Genomic DNA, 27,623 nt, shown 5'->3' on the forward strand with positions numbered 1-27,623 from the left:
TGTCTGGGAAACTAGTTGATATTCTTTATAGGTAAAGTTTCAAGCTAATATATATTTGTGAATTTCTGTCTTAAACCCCTGTGGACTGTGTCTAGGTTATATAGCTGTCACACAGTGTGGTACAACTGGGATCCTCTTTGGATGAAATGGCAGAGAATATTGGTAAATAGGATTAAAAAGCATTGGCAGAAGAGAACAGGGAGCCTGATACATTAACTTCCCACCCAGTGGCTTCCTGCTCTAAGAATTTCTCCTAGCGCCGATTGGAGAGAGGGGTGGGTGGGAGAAAAGGGGATTTTTATCTTCTTAGTAAAAGAAAGAATTCAAAAACACTTTACCACTGCTCAGTTGGATGAAATCTTGATTTTGCATAGTTTAAGTTTCTACAAAGACTAACTATATTCTTGTTCAAAACGACTTATCCATTCATAGATAATTTTTCCAATGGGTACATGTGTAACTCCCTAGTAAGAACTATTCTCAATCAGCTGTTTAAGAAATGTTATTCTTTCCTGTTTCTTTAGAAAGTTAATCAGTAAACTGATAAACAGCTAGTTCAGCAATAAGTTCTCCTAAATTTTGCAATTCTGTTCAGCCTTCTGATTTGTTGTTTTTACAGGTGATTTCAGCAAAATTTTGTTCTATTTCTATAGTGGAAAAATTTTTAGCTGTTGTGTTTATATACATGGCATTCTTTGTTTTGAGAATCAATTTGACCATTCTGAACACATTTGATAAATTTACTAGCTATCTCCACGGTCTAGTTACAGATTTGTTGGGGGGGGAGGGTCGAGTTATCTTGTGAATTATTTTGAGGAGAGCAGTAATGAAGGCACACTTTAGGTTATTTCATTCCTGTGATCCAAATTTGATTATCCAGCTGATATCACTAGGGATATTTAAAGCTTTAATAATTACATCTTGAGGCCTAAAGAAAAAAAAAGCAGAACAATTACGTTTACTACACATTCACACACAGCCTTTCCGAGTGTCACCGTCTCAGAGCCTGTTTGGTTGTTTTACAAAAATAGATTGATATTAAGATTCTGCTTTAAGAATTCAAGCTCAGTTGACACTTTGTCCATTAAAAAACCCAAAAGCTAGATTTAAGTAATTGTGCTTATTTGAAAGAGTAAAACATATAAGCTTATTGATTTTACCTTTCCTTTTGGAGGACAGTTTTAGGATTTTTTCCCCTAGAAAGTTTTGAGGCTATGATTCATGCTAAAAGCGCCCTGTTCCATTATGTACCAACACAGCTTTGAAGCTGTCCCTGCTTCTAGGTCAAGGGCTCTCCCTGTGGCCAGATGCCAGTTTTATCCTTGGACTCTCATGATCCTCGGAAATAAATCAACTTTCCAGTAAAATCCTGTGATAGCTCTGTTTTACATAAAAGTGTGCAGCCTGGGGATGCGATACTGTTTTGCGTTTTAAGTGGACAAGATGGGACAGAAAACATCCGTTATCACTAGAGACAATTCCAAGTGGAGCCATTATTACAGACATCAGAGGGCAGCTTGGAGGTAACGTACTCACTCTCCCTACAGCCTCTCTAACCCAAATGCTTATGATTTGTGTGAAAATAAGAAAAGTACAAACGGTTGAAAGGGTTTTAATCTATATGTGGCATTGGCCAATACATTCCATGAGATGAATAAAGGTTGAGCAGGTCAGCTCCCTTAGGTCAATATTTCTTTCTTGTGGCAAGAAAAGAAAAAAGGAACAAATTATTACTACACATAACAACACAGATTAATCTTACCCTGTTGGAAAATTTTTAAAAAGGCTAGACACAAAATAATGTATGCTGTATTGCTCCATTTGTGTAAGTTTCAAAAACACACAAAACTAAGTTAGAACTAAGTATAACAGTTTATGTTTGATGAGGAGGGAGAGGATTATGATTAGAAGGAGGAGTGAAGATGGCTTCTAGGGTGCTAGAAAGTTCTATTTCTTGCCCTAGGTGGTGGATACAGAGGTGTGTTCTCTTTGTGATAATACATTAAGCTATACACATGTGATCTGTGCTCTTTTTATATAAGAATGATTTACTTCCATTTCAAAGTTTAAAAATAATATCCCCATTGGGAAAGACAGTTTTGAGAAATTTTAGAATAGCATTTTGCTTAATGAAACGAGTATCTATTTATTATAGAGAAAAATAGAAGATTCAGATAAGCTAAAGGAAAAAATTACACAAAACTGCAGTGTAGGTCAATGGGAACCCTCCTACGCTGCTACAGGGAGTGTTAATTGCTACTGCTATTCTTGATTAACTGTTTGGCATTATCTATTAAAGTTAAAGATATGCATATCCAGTGACCCAGATTTCCACCCCTGGGTATATACCCAATAGAAATATGTGCATGTGAGCACTAGAAGACAGCAACTCTGTTCATAATAGCCCTGAATTGAAAATAAGCCAAATTGTCCATCAACAGTAGAGTGGATAAATAAAGTGTGGTATATCCAACCTTGGAATACCATACAGCATTGACAATGAATGAACCATAGTACCCTCAGCAACCTGGATGAAATTGAGCAACCTAATGTTGAGAGATAGAAGCCAGAGACAAAAAAGCATATGCTCACATTTACTGAAAATTCAAAAAACAGGAAAAAATATACTATTTAGTAATACATGCTTAGGTGGTAAAACTAAAGAAAAAACTAAAGAAAAGAAAAAAAAGGATGATCATTAAAGTAAGGGCAGTGGTGACCTCTTGGGGTCATTCTTGGGGGGAGGGTGGGTTATGATGAGGAAAGGGTGAATGGAGGGCTTCAAGCCCTTGACCTGAGTTGAGTAGTGGTTATGTGAGTGTTCACTTTATAAAAATTGATTAAATTATACTTATATATATACATGCACTTTTCCAAATGTGTGTTATATTTTACAATAAAAGAGGTATAAAAAATTACCTGAAACCCAATTACTCAGAGATAGATAGCAATTTAACACCTTGATCTATATACTGCCAGACCTTCTTTGATGCAATATATACATTCCGTCCACATTGCTTTTTAGCCTTCAATTTTTTTCTCTCTAATGATGTGACCTCCCAGAAGAATTCTTCTTCAGATTTTTTTTTCCATTTCCCTTTAATTTTAACTAAGAGTAAATATCACACAAGTTTTATGCTCCTCTGGAAGCCTAAAGCCATGGAGTGGTTTTCAGGAAATTAGGTTGCTTTAGCCTAAGCTACATTGATTCATAAACCAATCTGCAGGATTTTGCCATAGCTCATGGGAGACTTTCCCTCTCTGTTAATAATGCTGCTGCTTCAAAAGAGAAAAGCCTCTTTTCACTTCTTCAGAGTGCTATCTTTTCAAAAGGAAAGGCCAGGCAATGAGGAGGAAAAGCTGGCTGGGGAGTGGTCAGGAGGCTGGAGGTAGGGGAAGGGGTCATCCTAAAACTTGTTATAATATGCATCATGCTGAGTCCATGCTGAGCCTGGCCTAGGCAACATTATGAAGTAGATTTTCAAAGTGATCTAGGGTTTGTTTTTTTAAACTCCGAAGTAGTTCCATTGCTTTTTCTTGCCCCTGGGACAGTATAAGTTTTCTTCCCTCTGCCTGGAACATGCTTCTTCTACCTCTTGCCCTATCTTCAAGCACTCTCCACTGTTCTCCTTCACTCTTTTCATCATCTTAACTATTACATGGTTGAAGAACCCTTCTATGACCATCTAAGGCTAGGTGGTGACCCCGCAAGAGCTCCATGGCACCCTGGACTTACCCCATCACAGCATTTGTTACCCTAATTTGAAATTGCCTATTTTCTTGTCCACGAATACTCTGCTAATCTGTAAACTCCACACAGGCAAGGACAGTGTCTGTTTCATCATCATAACTCCAACCCCTCAAGCATATTGGCACTCCATAAATATGGTCATTGAATGAATGAAAAACAGTTGTGAAAGGAGAGGAGACATGGCAGGAGAGGTTGTGATTTAAAGTATGCTTTCCCCACTCCCTTCACCTGTTGAGTGCAAATGGCTTCAAATAGTTTAGTCACACCAACACGGGATAGTACAAAATTCTAAAATCTACAACTGCTCAGTTTCAAATACTAGTAACAGCAGTTTGCATTTGTGTGGTGTTTGATATTTTCTTAAGCAGTTTCCTATATTATCTCGTACAATTCCAACAACAAATCCTCCAAGGTGAACTGGGAAGCTATTAATATCACCATTTTGCAGACTGGAAAACTGTCTGAGAGAGCTTAAGTCACTAGTCCCACAATATACAATTAGTTTTTAGTGTAAGCCAGGAGCTAGTGACTCCTTTGTGCTGGAAGTGGAAACGCATTCAGTGGATACTATATACAGATATATCTTCAGGGAATGGGGACATAAAATAAACATGTGACACCATTCTGATTTTTTTAATCTTTTGTAGATATTTCCCTTTTTTTCCCTAGCATTTATTTTTTAGTTTTATTTTTCATTACACAACTAGTACATATTTGGTGTAGAAAATCAAAACATCACAAATAAGAAAATTGAAATCACTTATGATCATATTAAACAGAGCTATCTATTGTTACACCATTTTAATAACTCTGACTACAAATTAAGTCATGAGCTCTTGTAGAGTGAAAACTCCCACACTCTATTATTTTGTTTTTCCACACTCTTTTCTTTTCTTTTTTTTTATTAAGATTTTATTTTTTCCTTTTTCTCCCCAAAGCCCCCCCGGTACATTGTTGTATATTCTTCGTTGTGGTTCTTTCTAGTTGTGGCATATGGGATGACGCCCCAGCGTGGCTTGATGAGCAGTGCCATGTCCGCGCTCAGGATTCGAACCAACGAAACACTGGGCCACCTGCAGCGGAGCGCGCGAACTTAACCACTCGGCCACGAGGTCAGCCCCTCCACACTCTTTTCTTTATCTCCCAAATTTTCTTAGCTATTCTTGGCCATTTTCTCTTTTATTCAAATTTTAGAACTAGGTTTTACTAAAACTCTCTTGGGATTTTTATTAAGTTTGCATTATTTTTATAGATTAATTTGAGTAGAATTAAAAATTTTACTATACTGTTTCCTCTCTTTCATAAACACAGTATATTTCTCCATTAATTCATGTCTATTTTAATATCTCTTTAAAATATGGAATGCTTCAAGAATTTGCATGTCATCTTTGCACAGGGGTCATACTAATCTCTGTATTTTTCCAATTTTAATATACGTGCTGCTGAAGCGAGCACACAGATATTTCTTAACTGTTGGAGTCTATCAGGAGGGAAAGATAAGAGGTCACATGTTCTTTACCCTCTTTATGAGACAGTAACTGAAAAAGACATTAATCTGGGCTAATTGTATCTGTCAGACATAAATGCATTTAGTTGTGTGCTGACAATGGCAAAAATGTTTCTGGATTTTGCTGTCTTGTCCCATCTATTATCTGAACAAAAGTTCTTTTTCTGTTGATAGTCATGACAGAAGAAATGCAGCAGGACAAAGGGGTTGGAAGGATGTGAAAAAGAAAAGGAAAGGAAAAGATGGTCAAACATGCGTGTAAGGAGGGCTGTGGAGGAGGGACATGTTGATCGGGCAGGTGAAATGGGTGGAGAGTAACAGGGTCAGGGAAAGGGAACGGCAGCAAGTTTGGATCCTCTGAGATCCGCAACTCTAGGAAACCAGCAGCATCACTTGGAATCTTGTTAGAAATTCAGAATCTCGGCCCCAACTCAGACCTGCCCAATTAGAATCTGCATTTTAACAGGATCCCCGGGTAATTCCTATGCACGTTGAAGTTTCAGAAGCTCTTAGTCGCCTGCAATCAGTCTGAGCCAATCCTGATGGGTGTCATCAGCCTTAGACCTATTAATAGATGAAACTGGTTTCGTTGCCTAGAGACCTGGAAATCGGGTTCCTCTTGTCGACTCTGAGTCTCAGTGTTCTCTTACCACTTCGGCCAAAGCCTTGGGACTCCAGTCGGCCTCAGTTTCTCTGCGAAGCATTTCAGTTCCCTACAGGGGTTGGATCCTTGCCCTGGACCCCAGCTTCCTCAGCTCCGGTCCCGATGCTCTGCCAAACTCTTGCTCTGCCCCTTCTCTTGGGAAGCAGGATGTGATTGTCTACTCCTTTCTCAGCTTCTGGCTGGAGGCCTGCTGTGACTGGACCAGATCACCTGGAACCGTGCCTGATTCAGACTTTTGTCACCAGGACTTCTTCCAGAACTGTGTTCTGCTGGCAGAGAGGACTCACTCAGATATCCAAATAGCCTGGCCCAATCTGAGCTCGTCAGGCCCTTTGACCACCACGTACTGGCCTGCCGAGCTGCCTCCTGGGGATGGGCCAGCTTCTGAAGACACGCTCTGTCTCCTCTGTCCAACTAGATCTTGGCTTCTTCCCCCTTCCCTTGGCTGTGCTGATATGGTCCCAGCCTGCCCTGCACCCAAATGTCTCCTACAAAAGAGGAGGAGGCCAGTAGAGATCAAGAGAAGCAGGCCTCAGGCCCTTCTCTCTCTTAACATCTATGATTTCAGGACTCCATGGGCCTGCTTCTGTGTGGATCCTGAAATTCCAAACACTGCTCTTGCAGCCCTTTAGGTAAAAGGTATTCTAAAAGTCCTAGAAGACTATTGAGTACTAACAGGCTCAGTAGCTTTACATAACGTGTACTTTTGGCTGTTTTTCCAAGATAAAGAAAAATCTTTGTTGTCTGACTTGTTTTATAAAAACAGGCCAATCCATATAGAAGCTCAATGATTTCTCTAGTTACCATACAACCACTTCACTTTGACTGACTCCCACCACGCTCAATTTATGGTGGAACATTATACAAAGTGTATCACACCTGCTACTGTGTTTTAAGTCAGCCCAAAATGGCATGCAGTTCAAAGCAATAATCAGGTTGGCTGTCAGTTATGGAGGCCAATTTTTAAATAAACATTTACTCTCCATTAATTAATAATGGAGTACCGACTATATCTTTAAGACTGTTGCATCATTTCTATTCTTAAGATTTATTCTTATGGTGATGCAAAAAAAAAAAAAAAAAAAAATGGAGCAGAAGAAGGAAAAGAAGAAAGAAAGTAGTGTGGCAGCACCCACAGTAGCTAGGTGATGGTGTGGGTGTTGTTTTCATTATTTACATACCTAGCACTTCCACAAGAATCCAAATGTCTTACAAAAGAAAATACAATACAAATTGCAATAAAGACACGGTAACACAGCAAGACACAAAGAAAACAATTATCGAAAGGAAGATTTAAATTTGGCATAAATCATTTGCACAGAAAGAATGGATAAGTATCCATTGACTCAATTTGCACATTCAAAGGTGTGCACATGGTGGGGTTTGCCACATTCAGAAAAGATGTTACATGTAAAATAGAGGTAAAAGAATAGAGGTAATAAAAATTGTCTAAAATCATTTTGAATAAGAAACACATGCTATTTGATGAGATCACTTCAACTTTCTAAAGTTGCATGACAATCTTATTGAATTAGCAGGGATGAATATATATATATATAGATATATGATTTTCCAAAAGGCACTCATGGCTTAGCAAAATCAAAGCTCCCAGGAAGAAGTTACTCAAGGCTAGAAAGAGGAAATGGATAGGAAACAGAACTTATATTATCATTAACTATTCATTGCTCACTTTCATTGCACCTTTGTAAAGGTCCAAATTTTCTCAGGATAGACTTTAGTGGAGAAATCATGAAAAAACTCTATTTGAAGTTGGTATATAAAAAACAATTTTCATGGATATCATGAAAGTTCTCCTTTAGTTGCTTTCAGCTTTATGCCTGCTGTTATGTCATTATCTGAACAAGGTTCCAACCAACAATTCTAACTTTTGGAAAACGGGAAACCAGTATAGGGAGAAAAATGCTCCCAGGAAAAATTTCTAAAATGTTGCAGAAGCTTAAAAATGGATAATGATATGGAACAACACATCATACTACGCTATTATAACTTTAGTGTGTGTAGTTATAGTCAAACCACTCAAAATTACAATGTCATTTGTCTTCTTTGTATCACTTTTGTTTTCACAAGTCACATGGCAAAATCAACAAATACTACATGATCCCCCTGAGGATTCAGCTGTGGAAAAAGCATCCGCTCGCTCATCTCTAGGGTAGCTATTATTAGCTTGCTTTGATTCTCTGACATAGGATACATACCCGTGCTTATTAAGCTGTCTGTCTGTATGCCTCCTTTGTCATATTTCTCTATGAATATGACTACTGCTACGCAGTCACTCCAGTGAAACCCAGAGCTTCTCATTCCATAGGCCTTTCCAAAGTTGAATGTAATCCCTCTACCTTTTAAAATATTACTTGGGGGAAAAAAATATGCACCATCATATTTGCACTGATCTTGAACCTTTCTACAGAAAATATTACAGTATCAGTACTAGATTGTTTAGTGTCCCCCCCCAAAATCCATATCTGTATGTGAATATGACCTTATTTGGAAATAGGGTTTTTGCAGGTGTAATCAAGTCAAGATGATGCCATACTGGCTTGGGGGGGAGCCCTAACCCAATGACTGATGTCCCTATAAGCAGACCATGCAGACACAGACATATACAGGGAGGTCATCATGTGAAGACAGAGGCAGAAATTGGAGTGATGCAGCTACAAGCCAGAGATGGCCAGTAACCACCAGAAGCCAGGAGAGAAGCTTAGAACAGACGCTATCTCAGAGCCTTTGGAGGGATATGGCCCTGCTGACACTTTGATTTCAGACTTCTAGCCTGCAGAACTGTGAGATATAAATTTTTGTTATTTAAACCACCCAGTTTATGGTATTTTGTCTTGGCAGCCATAGGAAACTAATACAACCAATACAATGCCCAATCTCAAAATTATGGAAATAAGTACTTTAAACTACTCAAAGACTTGATATTAACTTTCCGGTAGACGATGAGAATAGGGCATGGACCAAAGATGTGGTTTGAAATTGGTCATTCTAACGTCACAAGGCAGGTATAACTACAACAGAATGAAAGTTTCAGCTAAAGCACTAAGACATTGATATCACATTTTAAAGTGATGTCTGAGACCCTCATTCTGCAAAATTTGCAAAGGAGCTTGTCAAAATCTGATTACATGGACTTTTAACTTCTTACATAAGTGAAAACTATACTATATATACAATGGAATACTACTCAACCATAAAAAGATGAAATCTTGCCATTTGCGACAATATGGTTGGACCTTGAGGGCATTATGCTAAGCATAATATGTCAGATGGAGAAAGACAAATACTGTATGATTTCATTCATCTGTGGAAGATAAAAACCACAATGACTAACAAACACAGAGATACAGAGAATATATTGGTGGTTACTAGAGAGGAATGGGGGTGGGGGGAGGGCGAAAGGGGTAAAAGGGCATATGACAGAAGTTAATTAGACTTTGGGTGGTGAACACAGAAGCTGAAATATAATGATGTCCACTTGAAATTTATATGATGTTATAAATCACAATTACTTCAATAAAAATAATCTTTTTAAATACATTAAGAAATGAGAACTAGAGATGCGAGGAGAGTGTTGTCTTGTACACAGTAGTCTGTGTTCTGGGTGTTTTCTCCCCTCGTCTTTCTAAGTACTTAGGGGAAAAGAAAGCGTGAGTGGTTCCCTTGGATCAAATGTGAGCCACCCACAAGAGAAAGCAGGCATGGGGTTATCTTGCATCCTTTCTAAGAGGGTCATCTGGATAGGTGACCAGTTGAACAAAAAACCTGGAGTTGGTGCCAGATTCCTGAGGTCTGAGGAAAGAATTAGTGATCTGCCATATTAAGATGTATCCAGCTGTCTACAGGGAAATGCAGGTGAGAAGCACTACCCTGGCACATCTCTGAAGAACTCATGTAACACCAACAAGGGGGGCAACTTCGAATACCTGTCAAGGCCAGAGAACTCTGATACAAATCTTCACAAGACCACCGGACAAGTAAAAGCTTCCCTGCTGCCCTTTCTTCATCTTCCTCCCAATAGTCGAGCCTGAGAAAAATGTGAAATCACCTTCAGAAAGCTGAAAGGGGCAGGGGTGGGGAAAAGAGAGAGCCTACAGGCTGTGCTCTTTACCCAACTGCAGCCTTTTGTAGGAGGCTGAGCTGGGGAGAGGAGAAGCCCAATTGTTGATGTTTTTCCTCAGACATGAATCCAGGCACGTTAATTACTGACCAAAGGATATGTTACCTGGAAGTGACCAGAAGAATAAAAATTTGCTATAAATTTCATCCAAGAGCAGAGAAAGTGTTAACTGTGTGGTATCAATTTGAAGTGTTGCTTTATGATTGATTACATCCCATGAGTCATGCTTGTTCAATGTAATCGTTACATAACCATTTCTCAATGCAACTGAACAGAGCAGTTCTTAGTGCCTTCTATATAGTTTTCCCCTATGAAGTCACTGTGTTTCTGTCTGAACTTTGGAAAATTAGAAGTCAAATTGTCCTCACAGAGAATTTTGTCCTTTTTATGTATTGTTTATCAGCACTTACGAAACGTCTAAACTGAAAAGCATTGTATGCTTGGTACACATTAGCTGTTCAATAAATGTTGAGTTAATAAAGAAATGAATGCACAGTGAAGAGAAACCCTGATTGCCTAGGCTCTTTATAAATCCAAGCTATCCCCAAATTCTTTTCTGGTAGAGTAAGAAATATCCCAAGTTCGTGATTTCTGAAAAATTCCAACCAGACCATGTATGGTCTCCTTACATGGAATTATAAAACCTTAACATCAGAAGGAAACTTAGGAGGTGATTTAGACCACCCCTTTATTTTATATATGATGGCCCAAAGAAGTGAAATAATTTTTTTCTGATCTCAGTGCTGGCCAAACCCTTTCTCTTTGCTCTTATTTTAGCTCTTTCTCTATTCAACAGATTTTCATAATACGCTGTACTTTAGGAATGTACATTGTCATTGATTAGGCTCAGGAAGTGAATTAATTTTATTAAGGTCACTCTTTTCAGGAGTGTCAGTGCTGTGCCTGGAAACTCTGAGAGCTGACTCATTGATGGTGACCTTCTATGGTTTCTGGGCTTCTTGCTGGCTTGGCTTCGTCTGAGTGATAGCATACATTCTCTTTGTTAGTTTTCTCATCAATAAAAGAAGTTGCACCAAATTGCCATCACCTAATAAACAAACATGAAATATCTACTTGTGCTCAGAAATGCACCATAGACTTGAAATAGAGTGAAGAGTTGGGACCAGCTGCTGCCCTCCCCCTCTGGGGGAGACAGACAAGTAAAAAACAACTATAACAATGTGGGCTGAGTGCTATGATAGAAGGACAGACAGTGAGCTGTGGAGATGTTTGGGAAACACACCTAATCCAGTGTAAAGGTCATGGAGGGCTTGTTGGACAAGGTGATGTCCAAGTTGAGTCCTGAGAATGAGGAAAATTTAATAAGCATGGTATGTTCAGCAAACCCTACAGACTGTATTATGGAGATATCACTGAGTGCAAGGAGGAAGAAAGAGAGACCAGGCCGGAGAGACAAGCAGGAGCACAAACATGAAGGGATTCCCATGCTATATTAAGGTGTGTGGACTTAACAGAAAGCCTATCAGAAACTACTACAGTATGTTTTGCAAGGGAGTGAGGAGGCCTGATTTCTGCCTCAAATATATCAGTCTAGCTACAGTATGGGGAAATGGCTTTGAGGGGCATAACATAGGCAAAGAGGTCAGCTGGGAAACTATTGAAATAACCCAAGGAAGAAAAAATGGCAGTAGAGATGGAAAAGGCAGAAGAATTTCAGAGCAATGTGCTATCGACTGAATGGTGTACCCCTCTCCACCAACTCATACATTGAAGCTCTAAGGCCCAATGTGATAGTATTTAGAGATGGGGCTTTGGGGAGATAATTAGGTTTCCATGAGGTCATGAGGGTGGGGTCCTCTTGATGGGATTAGTGCCCTTATAAGAAGAGACACCAGAGAGTTTGCACTCTCTCTCCACCATGTGTGGACACAGTAAGAAGGCAGTCCTCGACAAGCCTGGACAAGAGTCCTCACCAGAAACTGACCATGCTGACACCTTGATTTTGGACTTCTGGCCTTTAGAACTGTGAGAAAATAAATTTCTGTGTTTAGGCCACCCAGTCTGTGGTATTTTGTTACAGCAGCCCAAGCTAACTAATCCACAATGGAAGTGGAATGAAAGATGTGGTAATGTATTAGATATAAGGAATAAGGAGAGTGAGGAGTCAAGAGGTGGATGAGTGTCTAGGCTTAGCATGTAAAGAGAAGAGATGTGGGCCTACAATAGAGGACACTGGCAGAGAAAGGGGAAACTATAGAGACCAGAGTGGCCAGAGTGAGTAAGGGAGAACAGAACAGGCCAAGAGAAGGGTTTTTTGTGTTTTTTTTTTCCCAAAAAGATAGTGTTCAATTGTGCAAATACTAGAAAGACATCAAGTAAGTTTAGGTGGAAAGGTGTCCACTGGCTTCAGTGATAAATGCCTTTGAAGATCTTGGCAAGAAATGTTTAAATGTTGTGAGGGCATAAATGAGACTGCAGTTGGTTGAGGGGGGAATGGGATGTCAGGAAGTATAGAAAGCACATTTAAGAATCCTGCCTGTGAAGTGGGGAAGAAAGGTAGAGAGGTAACGAGAAGGGAAGCAAGAGGGATTTTCTATTTAAGGTGAAAAACAGGATTTTTAGGAAGGATGATGTTGAAGAAGAACTAGAAGAGAGGTGATAATTGATGAGAAGGGTTATTGAGTGTGCAGACCATAGTGGGCTACATAGCTCAGATGCAGGTACTGGCTTCAGAAGGAGGGACTTCATTCTTCATCATAGGAGGGAAGTATAAGAATGAGTGAAGACGAGCGCAAGGTTATAGGTGTAGAGCCAATTCTACCTGATGGCTTCTGTTTTCTCTGGGAAGTAGCAGGTGAGAATGAGGTAGGTGGGGAGATGTTATGAAAGGGTATTGGAAGAGGTGGCTTCAGTAACTGCTGTGAGGAGTGGGAGAGAGAGACAGAGCACTGACCATAAACATGGTAGGAATGGCCAGCAGCATGGTGGCAATTGGGAATTGTAGTCCATGGAATTTTGGTGCATCAGTTCCAGCCACTGTGCAGTTCTCTTTCATACTTAGCTGACTAAATGTAGAAGAAGGCAGAGAATTAAGTTGTTACAGGATTTTGCCAATGGATGAAAGTGAAGGACCATGGGAAGGAAGTTGAAGATTGTGGCAGGAGTGTGATTGAAGTGATGGACCATGGGGTCTACTTAGATAGGGTTGGAATTGAGTATAGGCACAGGATCATAGATTAAAATAAAGCAGCAAAGTGAAGAGAGTAGATACCTTTATGAGGCAGAAAAACAGCTGTGTTGAGTGTGAAACAGAGAACTAGAAGCAGAAAGATGAAGTCAAGAATTGAGTGGTGTTTGAATTTAAGAGTTCAAGATGATGCAGTTCTGGGTGGGCCTTAGTGGTGGATGGCTGACATGGAGTGAAAGTAAAGTCATTAGAGTTGAGGAGGTCATGGAAATAAATAGTCAGAAGTTCAGAGGATTTCTACTTCTGGGAAGATGGAGTAGATGTAATTTTCCCTGTTCTTCCTGCTAAGTACAACTAAAAAATCCTGGATGTTATATATAAAACAATTGTAAGACCGAAAGTTGAAGTGAACAAAGCAGGCCAGCTGAGATCTTGAGACTGGAGAGATGACACAGTGATGAGTTCCCTGGGTTTTCTTTTGTTTCATATATTGCAGACTCAGAGTGGAAGAAGCTGGCAACCCAGAAACACTAATGGGTGCAGACAAAAAAAACCCCAACAAAAATCTGCTCCTCCTAGCCAAAAGACCAGAAAAAAAGCAGTCCAGAAAGACAGAAAACTTTTAGACAATAACCAGGAAAGGACTGAAAAAAGTACTTAAAGAAATAATGGCTAAAAACTTCCCAAACTTGACAAAAGACATAAATCTATAAATTCAAGAAGCTAAGCAAACACCAAACAGGATAAACCCAAGGAAATATACCCCAAGGCACATGATAGTCAAACTTTTGAAAACTAAAGACAAAGAAAAAAATCGTGAAAATGCAAAAGAAAAACAACACCTTATCTATAGGGGAAAAGTGATTCGAATGACAGTGGATTTCTCATCAGAAATCATGTAGCACAACATTTTTTACAATGCTGAAAGAAAAAAATTATAACCCAGAATCCTATATCCAGGAGAAATATCCTTCAGGCATGAAGACGAAATCAAGATATTCTCAAATGGCGGAGCACTAGGAGAATTCATCACCAGCAGACTGAGGCTAAAAGAATGGCTAAAGGAAGTTCTCTAAACATCAGGAAGGAAGGAAAGGCCCAGCAGGCAAAAATATAGTTAAATATAATAGACTTTCCTTCTCCTCTCTTGAGTTTTCTAAATTATCCTTGATTGGAGGAGCAGGAATTATAACATTGTCTGATACAGTTTAAATAGTATAGAGGAAATAAGACAATTATATTTTTAAAAGGGGAGAGTAATAGGAGGTAAGATTTCTATACTTGAACTGGTAAAATGATGACACCAATAGACATTATATAAATATAGCGTAATACCTAGAATAACCACTAAAAAAGCTATACAGAGAGATATACTCAAAATACACTATAAATAAATCAAAATGGAATTCTAAATGAATGTTAAGTAACCAACAGGAAGTCAGAAAAAAGAAAACAGGAAATAAAGCAGAAAATAGGAAATAAAGAGGACAGACAAAAAACAATAAAAAAGGTCACGCTTAAGTCTGAACATATCAATAATTACATCAATGTAAATGGTTTAAATAGAGACTGGAAGACAGGATTAAAAAAATGACCTGACTGCATGCTGTCTACAAGAAACTCACTTCAAATATAACTACAGGCAAGCTGAAAATAAAATGAGTGGAAAAGATATATCATGGAAACATTAATTGAAAGAAAGCAGAGGTGGCTCTATGAACATCAGATAGTGTAGACTACAGAACAAAGAAAACTACCTGAGACAAAGAGAGCCATTATTTGCGATCCTAAATGTCTAGGTAGTAAATAGCAGAGCTTAAAAATATGTAAAGCAAAAATGGATATAAATGAAAAGAGAAATAGATATATCCACAATTATATTTGGAGACTTCAAACTCTTCTCTCAAAAATTGATATAACGAGTGACAGAAAATCAGCAAGGATATATAAGAACTCAATAATATCATCAACCAATAAGATCTATTTGGCATTTATAGAACACTTCATCCAACAACAGCAGAATACACATTCTTTTCAAGTGTCCATTGGACATCTACCAACATAAACCATATCCTGGCCCATGAAACAAACCTCAAAAATTTAAAAGAATTGAAATGATATAGAGTATGTTCTCTGATCACAATGGAATCAAAGTAGAAATCAACAACTGAAATATAATAGAAAAATCTCCATATGCTTGGAAACTAAATACCACAATTCTAAATATTCAGGGGCCAAAGAGAAAAACTAGAGAAATTAATATATCAAGCTGAATAAAAATTAAAACAGCGAAACAGCAAAATTGGGGACTGGCCCTGTGGCTGAGTGGTTAAGTTCACACAGTCCACTTTGGTGACCTGGGGTTCGCCGGTTTGGATCCTGGGCGCAGACCTAGCACCACTCATCAGGCCATGTTGCGGCAGCGTCTTACATAGCAGAGCTAGAATGACCTACAACTAGGATATACAACTATGTACTGGGGCTTTGGGGAGAGAAAAAAAAAAGAGGAAGATTGGCAACAGATGATAGCTCAGGACTAATCTTCCTCACCAAAAAAAAAGCATTAAAACCCCCCATGAAAAACACAGCAAAATTGCAGGATGCTGCTAAAGTAGTGCTGAGAGGGATATTTATAGCACCAAATGTATACATTAGAAAAGCAGAAAAGTCCTAAATCAATAATCATCTAGGATCACCTCAAGAAAAAGAAGAGCACAATAAACCCAAAACAAGCAGAAGAAAGGAAATACGGAAGATAAGAACAGAAATCAATGAAATTGAAAACAGAAAAACAATAGAGAAAATCAGCGTTACAGAAACCTGATTCTTCAAAAAGATCAATAAAACTGACAAACTTCTAGTAAGACTGACAAAGGAAAAAAGAGAGAAGACACAAATGGCCAGTTATCAGGAATGAAATAGAAGATATCGCTACAGACCCTGAAGACATCAATGGGAAAATAAGGGAGTTCTATAAAACTTTACGCATAAATTTGACAATGCAGATTCAAGGACAAAGTCCTCAAGAAACACAAGCTACTGCAACTCACCACATATTAAACAGATAATTTGAATAACCCTAGTACCAATAAGGAAATTGGATTTGTAATTTAAAAAATTCCCCAAATCTCCTGGAGCAGATCATTTCACTGGAAAATTCTACCCAAGTTTCAAGGGAGAATTAATACCGATTCTACACAATCTCCTACAGAAAAAGAAGAGGAGAGATCACTTCCCAATTCATTTTATGAAGCTAGTATTATCTTCATACCAAACTAGACAAAGACAGTATAAAATAAGAAAACTGCAGTCCAATATTCCTCATGAATATTGATGCAAAAATCTTTAACAAAATATTACCAAATAGAATTCAGCAATACATACAAAGAATTATACAGCATGACTAAGTAGGGTTTAAACCTGGGATGCAAGTCTGGTTCAATATTTGAAAATCAATCAATGTAATCCACCATATCAATAGACCAGAAAACCCAGAAATAGACCCACATACTTGCCCAATTAGTTTTTGACAACGGTGCAAAAGTGAGACATTGGAGGGAAGATAGCATTTTTCAACAAATAGTGCTGCAGCAATTGGATATTTATAGACAAAAAAATTGAACCTTGGCCTTATATAATAATAAACTCAAAATGGATCACAGACTTAATTATAAAACATAAACTTACATACTTTCAGAAAAAAATAGGAGAATATCTTTAGAATCTAAGGCTGGGCAAAGAATTGCCAGACTTGATACCAAAAGCATGATTTATAAAAAGAAACATTGATAAATTAGACTTCAACAGAATTTAAAACTTTTGCTCTGTGGAAGACCCTGTTAGGAGGATGAAAAGATAAGCTACAGACTGCGATAAAATATTTGCACACCACATATCAAACAAAAGACTGGTATCTAGAATACATAAAAAATTCCAAAAGCTCAACAGCAAAAAACCAAACAATCTAATAAGAAAATAAGCAAAAGGCACGAAGAGACATTTCACCAGAGGATATACAGATGGCAATCGGCACATGAAAATATGTTCAACATCATTAGCCATTACAAAAGGCAAATTAAAACCATGAGATATCACTACACATCTATTAGAATGACTAGAATAAAAAATAGTGACACCACCAAATGCTGGTGAGGACGTGGAGAAATTGGGTCACTCATACATTGCTGGTGAGAATGTAACCCTAAATAGTACAGACACTCTGGAAAAGAGTTTGCAGTTGCTTTAAAAAATAAATATGCAACTACCACACAACCCAGATATTGCACTCTTGCGCATTCATCCCAGAGAAATGAAAACTTATGTTCACACAAAAATCTGTCCATGACTGTTTACAGTAACTTTATTTGCAATAGCCAAAAACTGGAAACAACCTGGATGTCCTTTAACAGGTGAATGGTTAAACAAACTGTGGTACATCCATACATGGAAGACTACTCAGCAATAGAAAGAATGAACTAGTTTACATAGGCAACAACCTGGATAAATGTTCAGAGAATTATGCCGAGTTAAAAAAGCCAATTCCAGGGCCAGCCCTGTGGCGTAGTGGTTGCGTTCCACACTCCTCTTCGGCAGCCCAGGTTCACAAGTTCAGATCCTGGGCGAAGACCTACACCGTTTGTTGGCCATGCTAGGGCAGCGACACACATGCAAAATAGAGGCAGATTGGCACAGATGTTAGCTCAGGGCAAATTTTCCTCACTAAAAAAAAAAGCCAGTCTCAAAAGGTTACATACTGCATGATTCCATTTATGCAACATACCAAAATGACAAAATTATAGAAATGGAGACCCGATTAGTGGTTGCTAAGGCCAAGGAGGGGATGGAGGTAGGAGAGAAGCTGGTGTGGCTATCAAAGACCAACACGAGGGATCCTTGTGGTCATGGAAATAATCTGTACCTTGATTGTATCAATATTAACATCGTGGTTGTGATAGCACACTATTGCTTTGCAAGATGTTACCGTTGGAGTGAACTGGGTTGGATCTCTGTGTCATTTCTTACAATGCATTTGAATCCACAATTATCCCAAAATAAAAATAATTAATTTTTAAAAAGTTAGGTACTGGTAGATTACCCCAAGAGATACTGAATCTCTGGGACTAAGGCAGGACTTGGAGTGGAGCCAGAAGCACTGCCTCGGATTCATCTGTTACATACTCTCTACAACCACCTTCAAGCTACCACTGCTTTCCAAACTGGATGGGGTACTGAGCGCAAGGCTGGAGTTCTCTTAAAGACCTGCAATCACTTTGACACTCTGCCCCAGGAGAACATCTCCTGGTCCTAAGGTCCTTTGTATTCTCCATATTATCTGGATTTCTTGAAGGCCCCAATGGCCTAGGTTTGAGACAAAGAGGCCATTATGGCTGAAGATTTCAGCCAAGAGTCACATGCTCTAGGGGTAGGTGCCTGCAATGTCACCCTCAAAGGTGCACCTTCATGGTCACCATTGTGTGCAGCGGCCCAGTTTTACACTGTTCCAAAAAAGGTCCAGCAACAGTCCAGAAGATGATTCTTTTCTGCCACGAGAACCTGATGTGCCTTCCATGAGACTGAGTGTTTACTTGTTGTGTCTGAGTCAGTTCACACTGGTAGGGAGTTGAAGTTTGTATTGACGGTGTTTAAAATGCGAGGAAACTAAGCTGGAAGAGACTGAGCTGTTGTTGTTTGAAAAGTCTAGGTTGTTCCTATTGGCCAGGAGGTGGGATAGGTGGCTTATGAGGTCACTTACAGGGAAAGAAAGAAGCTACCTTTCCTATGCATACCTCAGTGAAGAGTGAGCACCTTTGCCACCCACAGCATCCCTAACTACACCTGCTATGATGAATGCCTTGTTTTCCAACCTTAATACCTTCATCTTGATGTTCCCACCATCAGGGGAAAAAACCACTCCTGGAAGAGCTCTTCCACCATTCAGGAAATGCCCTTAAGCAGGCCTGAGCCTCAGTTTTCTTATTTGTAAAATGACAGTGAGGTATTTGTAAAATCTCTAAGAATTCTTCTCGATCTTATAACTTAGGACCCTATGGTATGTCCTTATCTTCCAGTGCTGCCTTGCAAAATTGTCACTGTTGCAAGTGAAAAAAGTATATCAGCTAGAATTCATCTTTGAGGAGGTAAAAAATGTCTTTCTTTAAGAAAATAATACATCGATGGGTCATTTTATGGGGAAAAGTAAGTCCCTATCTACAGTTTCAAGGAAGAGTGCAAACTAAAATATAGTATGACTTACTGTGTTTAAGAAAACGAAGAGAATTTGGAGTTTTTTTTTGCTCCTCCCCCCGCCGGAGAAGAGAGAATGAGTGAGCAACAAGGCGGGGCACCCCACGGCTTTTTAAAAACAGAGATGACTAATGTTCCGTTTTAAGATGTGTACGTTACTGGGTTGTAACCTCTGTCTCTCCAACACCTACAGTAATGACTGCATTTCAGAAAGGCTTTGTGTAAGTGGCTTTTAGTGGAAAGCAAGAAAAGAGGCAGAGTTTCAGCAGAGGGAATAAATGAATGGCACAAGATGCAGAGTGGAGCAGAAGAGACAATGAGAACATGGCGAGGAGGGCCCTAGATTTTCCAGGGGGGCTGGAGTGGGGATTCAGGCCAGCCTGACCTAGACCTTAACGGCAGGGAGAGCCCCGCTGACCACTGGCTTACATATCTTTCCCCTTTACCATCTTCTCTACAAAAACCTTTGCTGAGGCTTTTTAAATGGCCATCCACCCACTGCACCACATTTTTATCAACTAGGGTAAGATACTTGCCCTATTCTGCTCTGATTTATACTATTTGCACATTTGCCTTACGTGGTCTACTGGATTGCACACTCTTTGGGGACTCTGGCCTCATAGTGCCAAACATGGTAAGTGCTCAATACTAATTTATTGAATGGAATTTGCTTCTTAGCCTTCCTCCTCTATTCTCCTGAAGGCTTTTAGTCGGAATGAGTCACACTGTTGAGACACAGCAAATAATAATAATGACAGTGAATGTGAACATCAAGGGTATTTCTTATTTTTGGAAAAAATTTCTGGAGTGCTTGCAAGTAGAAAATCATATATATGTGATTGGGGGTGGGGTGAGGAAGTGGGCCCTAAGTATTGAACCACCAGTTCTTCAATTGCATTTTCAGTTGACAAAGATCCACATGGAATATATGTTCATCCCCCATATAAAATTGTACAGATGTTTCCGAGAAAACTGCAGGAATAAAGTTTAACCTCATGACTTCTATTATTTTGTAATGAAAGGCTTACAGCACAGTGAGCTTTTTTTAGATGCTAAGTTCCATGTGAGAAGTGTGTTGTTAATTTCATATTAATGCAGGAAGCCAGAGAAAGAACTCAGCACAGCATCTAAGGAAGAATAATCACTTTCCTGCAGCTCTCATACCTGGCGACCAGGCTTTAGCTTATTGCTGACTCTCTCCTAGATGGTATGAGCATCCTTCTCACAATGATGCAGAAGAGACCTTTACAACCGATAGACCAGTTCTCCCCACTGACAGTCATGGAACTAACAAGACAGAATTCCATCCTAAACCATAGCTCTGTTACCAGCAAACATGAAATCCCTCCTAAGCACTAACTGGTATTCGTACTCCATTGCCTGCTTCTCTTTGTGAATGAGACCTGGAAACATTGATGTTTCTCCTATTCCTATGCATTGGGTATAGTCTCCCACCTTATTTTATGCATATCCCTGGGAGCTAGCTATCAGGAGATATTGTTCTTGTATACCCCAGTGAAAATTTGACAACATTCTTGTCTGCCTACTAACGAGCTTCCTTGTATGGAAGACGATAAAGCAAAATCTAATCATAGTCCTTTCTCCAAACAAGCTTCAGGTTTGTTTGTCTGTGTCTTTGCAAGGCTTCACAAAATTTGCACCCCTGATACTAAATTAGAATCATTTTCTTCCTGACCATGGTGTTTCATCTGAATCGAAGCCTTCCCCTGGAGCGGATGTGATGTGCCTTCCCAAGTCCTCCTCTTTTCCAATCACCACGATCTCTAATGACGAATGTTTTTTTCTTCCATGTTTGTCTTAGTATTTCCTTTTACTATCACTTAATTCAATGTGGTTCTTTAAAGAGGTGATGCGGAGGACAGAGAGGAAGAAAGAGAGGGAGGGAGGCAGAGTCATTGAGCCGGCCAGACTACCTGGACACCAGAGGGGGCTGCCGCAGGCCATTTGCAAACCTCCAACCCCACTGTTTTTCCTCAAAACTTTAAAAAATTTCAGTATAGAGGGAAAATAGAAGCTGAGGAATTTTCAGCGGTAGGTGGGTGGTCTCTTCATCAGGCAGAGGAGGGGTAAACCATGGGAAATACTCAAGCCTCCAATGGTCCAGGGGTCTAACCCTTCACCCTTCACCCCTTCCTTACCCTTCTTTCCTTCCTCTTTATAGACATTATTCTTGTGACTAATCTAGTGAAAGCTAAAATAGCTCTTCTAAATAGAAATATTTCCAAAACCTCATGAGGGAAAGGAGGAGGAAGATGTTGCACTAGAAGGAACAGCACGAAGAGGCTTTCTCCTCTCAGTTTGCTGCGACACGTTCCTTTAAGACTGCCGAAGTCTTTTGCGCGACACATCACACAGCAACACACGCATCCAAGTATTTAATAAGTTAAAGAATATTAGTTAGCGATGAGAGCTAACGTTACAAAGACTGCAACATTTTACTTGGCCTGTAAAATTAAAAGAGAAGTCACTTTAAACTCTTTTAGGGAAAAAATATGGGCATGTCTACTCAACCACGTTAGCCTGCTCTATCCCACCTGGTTTAGCTGTCTACAGAGTCCTGTCTTCATCAGCATGACTTCTCTCTCGGTTAGCATCCTAACAGACACAGAGCCCCTAACTCTTCCACTGCAGGTTCTTCTCTCTTCCTCAGCACTTGGCTCTACTCCTGCATCCAAAAGGTCATTCTCAGCCTAGGGCTTGGTTCTCCCATCACCTGTTGTCCCACCAGAGGAGTCTGGGTCCTTTGCCTAGAGGCCATCAAGTCTTGGACACAACAACCTTCATTCAGCTTTTTAAATGAAAACACACTGCCAGGGTGAGGCTGGTGTGAGTGACCCTGCGGATATAAAATTCTCGGCTCCACTGTAGCCTCTATTCTTACATCCGTCAGCCAGAAGGCCCCAAGGAGTTAGACTGAAGAAAGAGATGATGGTTTGCCAAAGATGATGTAAGGATCTGGACTGGCCCATATCGTGAGCACAGCCAGCAACTGCAGTGTGTCGAACTCATGTTCTAATTTTATCACTTTCCATCTCTTTCATCTCATTTCCCCCATGCAATTTGTCCACTGAACAAGTGGGAGAGGGGCAGTACCAACAACACTGAGTCTAGATTGCATGGAGGAGATTCCATACACTTCAGGATAGGTAAAAAATGTGCTCATCTTTCCCTATTTTAAAACTCTTATAGCACATTTTTTGCCAACATTTACCAATGTGCTACCAACTGTGAATTTATGTAAAGAATCATGCATAGCATTTCAGGGTGATAATTCCATATTTAACATTCTGCTAGGTCTTTCTTTCAGGAAAGTTTCTCTCATCCTCACTTGATGGTATTCCATAAACCATGATCTGAAAAAGACCACAAGGCTGGGGTGAAACTGAAGGTGGGGGGTTTCACAGGGTGGAAAATCATGAAAAAATGTCTTTGCAGTTTTAAAAAATATAAACAAGGAGAGAAACTCCGAGCAGCAGCTCAGAATTATATGTATATAATTTTAAACAGAGTTTGCAGATAAATACTGCATATTCCATTTTACGTTGAGATATAAGAGTTAAAGTAAAATTTCTGTCTTCTTTCATATTTGATAACGGCCCAAGCTGATTCAACAAAGATAAATTATCATGCTGTAACAATCCCAAGGGAAAAGTTGATAAACTAACTCCCATTCTTTACATATGTGTATAAACAAATACCTCATCTTAAGAAGTCTTATCAGATGGTAAACAATAGGAATTTGCCTATTCTGAATTCAGGGCAGCTGCTTTGGAAAATAAGAAGTCGTTCTGAAGCTGATTTACAAGTGCAGATAATTTCCCTAGATTCAAAACTGGGTTCCTTTCTTAGTAGGCAGTCCTGAAGGTAGGAAAAAAAGGGATTATCTAGAGTCATCACTTAAAGTGGTCCAGGTAATATAATCCCAACTTCCCCCTGGTTTCTCCCTTTCCCACGCCCCCGAGACGTCCATGTTGGTTTCAAAAGCCAGATACTCAGATAAATGAACCTGAGTGGAAGGGAGGCTTAGGCAAGGCTCCACGTGGGGGCCAGGGTACAAGCCTCAGGAGGTTCCAGATCTGTGACTCAGCCTTGAGTCCTCGTGCCCCTCCGGGCTTTGCCCTGGAAAAAACACTCGCCGGCTGCAGCTCAGAGCCCAGGCGGAACCTCGCGTCCCTGTTTATTACTACTTCAGCTGTCTGCTGCCGGGAGACAGGCAGAGTCCTGCTCTGATTGGCTGCCTTTCTCTGACGTAACAGCAGGCCCAGCCAACCAATTGCCTGCACTCCAAGAGCATAAAGATGAATTGTAACAGCCAAGGCCCTGGGAATAAAAAAAAAAAAAGAGCAACCGCCCCCCAAACAAAACCATACACGCAGCTTCTGGAAGGGCCCCGAGAGAGTCTGCTCTCTTCTGCCGGAAGCGCTCTGGGCAGAGCTGTTTGCACCCTAACTCCTTGGCACTTTGCCGAGTTCACACCATTTTCAAAGTAGGTCATTTCAAGTAATCTCAGCAGAGGAGGGATACGCAGACAGCAACAGTCTACGGAGCCAGCAAGGAGGCCCAGATCTTGCAGTGGAGGGCTGGAACATAATGCTGGGCAGCTCCGCGGGAGGCGGCTACTCCGAGGGGCTCGCTCGCCTTCCTCAAGCAGCCACCAGGCAGGCTTGCTTTTAAGCAAATCCATTCTCGTGGCCGTTTACAGCTGTTCAGGGACTGTCTATTTCTGGACAAACCTCCAGCAGGACTTGAATGTTAACCTGAATGAAAATTCACTATGAGAAAGATGATGTCATCTTGATTCAGCTCTTTGTTCAACGTGTTGAGAAAATTCACTTATTTATGAGGTTACTGAGGTTTTTTTTCCTAAGAAGGCATGCTGGTACCCCCAAGGAGAATGCAAGTAAAAATAGATAATTGCATGCAAAATTTTCCTAAAGAACATATTGAAGAATAAGCATATAAAACAAATGTATGTATCATTAAAAACATATACCTCATAGATGTTCTTAAACATAGAACTCACACATTATTGTTCACACACCGATCAAAAGGTAAACTCCACTTTCTTGAATGACATGCATAGATATGTGTCAAATAATGCTTGAAAGCTATATCTTGTCTTTAAACATGACCTACCTTCAGGCATCATTTATGCTGTTTCCTCAGCCCACAATGCCCTCCCTCTCCTCTTCTCCTGCTAAAACCTACCCACCTGTAAGCCCCCTCTTAAACTGTTCCTCTTTAGGAAACCTCAGGCTGCTGATTCTCAGTGATCCTTTCTTTCCATTCAGAACCCCTGCAGCAATAACAGTAGCCAAAAGCACACACCGAGGAATAGCTTAGGTGTGATGTGGCCGCTGTCTAATTGTTTATTATGCCCTAAGTCCTGGAAAGCCGGGGCCAGTGTCTCATATTTCAATTGTACTTCACACCTGCTTAGCACACATATTGCTTTCAGGACAAAGGGAGAAATGAAAGGGAGGAGGAAGGAAGAAAACTAACCTTTATTGAATGCCTAGTAGGTATTAGCTACTGCACCACAATTTCTAACGATTTTTTTTTTCATTAAAACTCATAACAGCCTTAGAGTGGAAAATTTGCTTTCTACCGTTTTAAAGATAAGGAAACAGAGGCTTAGAAGTTATATAACTTACCCAAGCTCGAACAGCCAATAAGCAGATGAACCAAGATTCAAACATGGCTATCCCACACCCTGCTCTTTCCACTACTCCCAGATTCTTAGCTTTTAGAAATGTCAGAAGTCTGGGTCCCACCCCTGAAGATGTTGATTCGGATTTCTAAACCCAGAAGAGCAAGCAGTGTTTATTTCCTTAACTGCTGTGTTGCCAGCAATCCCTTGCATATAGCAGTGTCAGTACATATCTGTTAAATGAGTAAGTGCATTCAGTCCATGGAGAGTAGTGGTTCTCAGGCCTGACTATGTATTAGAATCACCTAGAGAGCTGATTAAGCAAAGCCTCTCTCTCTAGGTCCCACCCCCAGAGATTCTGATGCAATTGGTCTGGGGTGGGGCCACCTGGCAGGCGTTCTAGTTTTCAAAAACTCCCCAGTAGATTCATATGTGCAGCCCAGGCTGAGAACCATTGGTCTAGAGTGAGGTCATGGCATCTGCAGATTTTTTCAAAGCTCCACAGGTAATTTTGATCTGCAGCCAGGGCTGAGAACTACCGCCTACACATCATGCTGCCTCTCTCTGGGTTTTATAAATGGGAAAGCATTACTTTCTAAAAATAATTCTGTCAACAAGTATGGGCATGCTCACCCAGGCACAGCAGTACCTGCTTGGGGTCCATTGTAGAAGGAACAATGGGGCTGGCTGTCACCTGATTTGGAATCTGTAAGGTTCAGTGCTAACTTGCTCTTTGATTTTGTCTGTCTTGGACTAGCTGGAGAATGGTTTATGAAACTGACAGATCAGGAGTCTTGTTTTGCAGCTCTGAGAAAGAGAATGAATATCTTGTCTGCTGAGCTAAGGGATAACTTTTAACCTTCCTGAGCTTCAGTAATAAATGTGGTCAATGTTCACGCATTGATGTGAATATTTTCACTTATGAATATATGGGGGGAGTGGGGGAAAAAGATTAAAATGCACAGCTTTCTGCAAGTTGAGAGATGGGCAAGAGAAGAAAAAAAGACCACGCCTGCATGGGAACTCCAGACGTGTAGTAACACCTCTAATCCTCCGGAAATTAAGGAAAATTGTGTGCCGTGGGTTTATGCATGGTTAGCTTTAAACATTTCTTCAAGTGCATTATCCAGAACATATCAGAAAACAATTTAATATTGGGGAGAGATCTTATAACTTGGATGTAATAAGGCCAACCAAAACCTGATGCATTAAACATTTCTGTAAAAGTCATATTGCCGTTATAGAATTATTATGAGCACATAAACAACAGCCACTGGTAAGAATCAAGGAAAGGGAGCACTTTAAAGAGCCAATTATTTTACAGTTGGGGAAAGCAACTTTTTATATGCATCATGAAATTTGTATGCAATTAATAATAGGTGACAATTATCGAGCACTTAGCTCTGGTCCTGGCAGTCTTTGACATGCTTTTCATGTATTCTTATTTAATCTTCACAACAAGGAGATGAAATAGGTACTATTATAATCTCCTTTACAGATAAGAAAACTCAGGCACAGAGGGGCTAAGTAGCTTGCCCAAGGACCCACAGCTAGTAAGTCGTAAGTAAACTGAGATTCAAATTCAGGCAGTCTGATTTCGTAGCTGATGGTTTTAACCAGGAGACATGAGAAATAACGTTTTCTCTGTGCTCATGTTATGTTGTTTTAAGCAGTTGCATCTCTTTCACTTTATGTGACCCTAACATATGGTAGTCAGAGGAAACAGATTTCTGGAGGGAAAGCAACTATTGCTTCATCCCAAATTTAATTCCACACCCCCTCCCTTAGTCTCTACAACTAAACACAATTTCTAAAACACCTTTCTCACAGAATGGAAATCCAGTTCCACAAATATGTTAACCACTAATTCTGTGTAAGGTTATCATGCAGGATTAGAAAATGAGCAAAATACAGCCCTTATCCTTAAGAGTCTTTTGGAAATGCAGACAGATCCTGGCATCCTCATTTAAAATCCTTCTGTCACTTTTCTCTCTTCTTATGGGTTCCAAATCCCCAACCCAGCCTTCAAGACCTGGCATGCTTTGGTCCCTCCCTTCTCCCTGGTGGGAGTGAGCTTCAACTATATTGGGCTTCTCTTGGAGCCTTGAATGCTCCACATCCTTTCCAGGGTCAGAGTCTCTGCATGCGGTACCACATGATAGAATCCGAATATTTCTTTTAAGATATATTCTTCTATTTAAATGTCATCTGTGCCTTTGGTCCCAGGGCTCTGCCGTAACTGGTCCCAGGTTCCTGTGGTATCCCTTGTTTGTCCTTTACATCCTGCTTACTCCTCCTCAAATTATCCTAATGTTAGAGTGTCATTTGTATCCTCTTGGGAACTTGACTGACACAGGTAAGAATTCGATGGGCCAAAAAGAAAAAAAAATTAGTGGTTCAGATAAATGTGTAGAGAAAATTGAATATGCTCTTAAAAACTATTTTAATATTTTCATCTAAATTTCTAACCATCAAAGTAGCTAAGCATTTTCCTGAAAATT

General features: G+C 39.9%; 1 long non-coding RNA gene and 1 other non-coding gene across 2 annotated transcripts; one reads left to right on the plus strand and one right to left on the minus strand.

The window, feature by feature from the left end:
- The first annotated feature begins 1,255 nt into the window (after window positions 1-1,255).
- Window positions 1,256-7,144, plus strand: LOC138919596 (uncharacterized). The gene is made up of 3 exons (XR_011429894.1): window positions 1,256-1,523; window positions 4,736-4,863; window positions 6,095-7,144. It is a non-coding gene; the product is annotated as an uncharacterized lncRNA (long non-coding RNA).
- Window positions 5,103-5,206, minus strand: LOC111769378 (U6 spliceosomal RNA). The gene has a single exon (XR_002802369.1). It is a non-coding gene; the product is annotated as a U6 spliceosomal RNA (small nuclear RNA).
- Window positions 7,145-27,623: the final 20,479 nt, after the last annotated feature.

Source organism: Equus caballus, chromosome 20, assembly GCF_041296265.1.
Source record: "Equus caballus isolate H_3958 breed thoroughbred chromosome 20, TB-T2T, whole genome shotgun sequence".
Classification (NCBI taxonomy): domain Eukaryota; kingdom Metazoa; phylum Chordata; class Mammalia; order Perissodactyla; family Equidae; genus Equus; species Equus caballus.